Below are 3019 nucleotides of genomic sequence, written 5' to 3'. Positions count from 1 at the left end.
AGGGGGAGTGCAGAAAAGGGGCAGATGAAGCCCAGGAGGGGGTGGAATTGATAGAGCAGGCCTCTGCGATACCCTAGCCCCCCTTCTGGCCTGCCCAGAGTTACACTGGGCTTCCTGGATATGCACCTGTTAAATAGCTGGCACAGATTTAAGAAGTCCCATAGGGCAGGCTGGGGTTTTAGTCAGGGTTTTATATCCCCTGACCCCAAAGAGACCTCCAGCCGCCTCCCAACCTGTGCCAGATACAACGCAGTCCATGCGGCCTGGCTGTGTGGGCGGAGGTTAGCATTGGGCTGTCGGTCTGCCCTGTTTGTGATAAGGGGACACTCATCCTTTCTTACCTTAAAGGGTTGCTGTAGAGAACTTTGCTATAAGCACTTTGCACACTCAGAAGATGCTGCTTCAGTCTTAAATATTATTGTGTGATCTGTTTGCTTTTAGCGATTGGGCACATAGGACAAATTTGGTGCGTCCTCTCTCTCTCCCTGCGTTTTTCCGTTGGTTTAGCCCTCCAATTGTTTTTCTCTCTTCAGTCTGTGCCTTGTTTGTTCTCTGTTCTTTTGTTCCTTTTCTGTCTCTCTTTTTCCAGCTTCCACTCTGTGTGTGTTTTCAATGTTTTTCCTACCACTTTGTTTGCTTTCTCTTCCCCCCCGCCACCTCTCAGCTGGTGACCCTCTGATCTTCATTTTTTATATTAATTTTTTCAAAGTAAACATTCTCTTGATGAGGCTTGCAGACTGTTGGGGCTTGGTGGAAGCTCTGTGTGTGTGTGTGTGTGTGTGTGTGTGTGTGTGTGTGAGAGAGAGAGAGAGAGAGAGAGAGAGAGAGAGAGAGAGCTTATTGCCAGCTTATTGTCCCCCTCTCCCTGGGCAGAGGTCCCACTGGATTCCACAAGTCTCTCTTCAGCGTCATTGTGTCCCAATCACACCGCAAGACTGGAGTGTTCATTCTGTTTCCAGTCTTCCTGGTTCTGCACTTCCATTGTCTTTCCCTTACATCTGCATTTCAGAGGACTTCAAAGAGATGGTGCTACTAAAAGTGAAAAAAAATGACTTTCTGGTGACCGGCCCTGCCTGATTCTTGGCAAGAACTGAATGTCCTGAGTTCTCTCTCTCTCTCTCTCTCTCTCTCTCTCTCTCTCTCACACACACACACACACACACACACACCCCTGCATTCACTAGTCAGATAGCAGATAGTTATGAGGAAGGAAAAGGAATAAATCTGTCTCACCCACACAATCTTTTTTGAGAATGGGTTGTGGTTTTTTTGTTTTTTTTAGAAAGTTTCTAAGCTTTGGAAGGCCCTGTGTCATGAACAATATTCAGTTACCATCCTTTCGTTTTTACCAGTGGCATAGCTAGAGGGGGGAACACGGTAGGTACTGCAGGTGCCGCACCATGTAAATTGCCCCTCCCACTCACCGCCCCAGTCATTCCGGGCAGTGACAGCAATGCGCAGGAGACACTGTTTGGTTCAATGAGCACCTATGTGTTGCCTTCACTGCCCGGAATGCCTCCGACAGCAAGCGGGAGGGGCCACTTACATGGCAAATTGTGGTGCTGCAGTACTTAGTGCTCCCCCCCCAGCGACACTACTGGTTTTTACTTGGTCCTGTTTTGACCTGCTTTAGCACCAAGCTTTCAAGTTCAGCATTAGAAGAAATCATACCTTAATATAATTTACTTCCCGTTCGAGCCTTACAATGGACCCATGAATCATGATCAGTGCTCAAGACATACAGGGTTAAACATTGTTATTTAGATTATTGATCATGCTCTTCCATTCCTTGTATTTTCCCACATCGTCCTCTTTAACCTGAGACTTTTATTTGAACTGCCACTGAAATATTGCTTAAAATAAAAAATTTGAACCTAATTTGGGCTCATTTGTGAGGAATTCCAACAGAAGACAAAACAGCAGTGATAAGACCAGTAAAAGTTCTCAGAGAACTTCTGGGCACTCTGAAATTGTTGCTGGATTTGCCTAAGATTTAATTTTGAATAAGTTTAAAGATTCCTACTCAGTTGAAACATCTGAGGATTTCCAAGGGAAGTCAAAAAATTCTCCATAAAACTGGAGGCGGGGGGAGGTACACATCTGTAGTGTTCACGGCAGTGATGCGGCTACAGGGAAGCAACACAGTAAATACTGAAGGCACTACAACATGCCCTTGCTTTCCGAGCCATTCCAGGTAGCAATGGCAACACACGGGCACTCACAGAACCAAACGGCATCCCCTGTGCATTGCCATTGTTGCCCAGAATGGCTCTGACGGCGAGTGGGAGGGGCTGCTTATATAGCGCATTGTGGTGTCTGCAGCACTTACCACACCGCAGCCCCTGTAGCGACACCATTGGTCCACGAGCATGCACAGTCTTTCTCCCATTAGCTAATCAAGGCTGATTCAAATTTAGTGAAAGCTTAATAGATGCCCCCACATAATCTATTTTCCTTTTCTTTTAAAAACCTTGAACATCAAACGTGGAGTGGACTGTCGGCCAGAACGCCAGTCCAATCCTAACCTCCACCCACATCGGACCTGAATTCTGTGCTCATCAAAAGCATGCATTCTGCTTTGTGAATACTGAGTGGAAGAAGCATCACAGTGAACAACCGAGAAACTTAAGAGTGATGAAATAAGCAGTACCACTTCTCTGAGAATTGTTTCTGGCCTGGTTGCTCCTCTGTAGCGGCCTAGAACAGTCGAGACCCCCGAGGGGGTCATATAGGCTCAACGACTCACACAACCTTCCCCCACAAAAGGGAAACTGGTTCTTCCAGTTCCTCCCATAGTTTGGGAGGCATTCTCCCTTGAGGCATTCTGCCATGAGCCCTTGAGACATTCTGGGTTAGCCCTTTAAAGATCATATTTCTCAACTGGTGGCCCTTGTCATAGGGAACCTGATTTTGACTTGATTTACCTGATTGTGACTTGGCATATATCATACTCAAGACTCAAATCCTACATTATGGGAAAGGATAAAATGTAGCTAAATCAGGATATCATGAAGCATTG

Source organism: Tiliqua scincoides, chromosome 6 (genome assembly GCF_035046505.1).
Source record: "Tiliqua scincoides isolate rTilSci1 chromosome 6, rTilSci1.hap2, whole genome shotgun sequence".
In the NCBI taxonomy this organism is placed as follows: Eukaryota; Metazoa; Chordata; class Lepidosauria; order Squamata; family Scincidae; genus Tiliqua; species Tiliqua scincoides.
The sequence above is the reverse complement of the archived record's forward strand: the minus strand, read 5'-3'. Positions refer to the sequence as shown.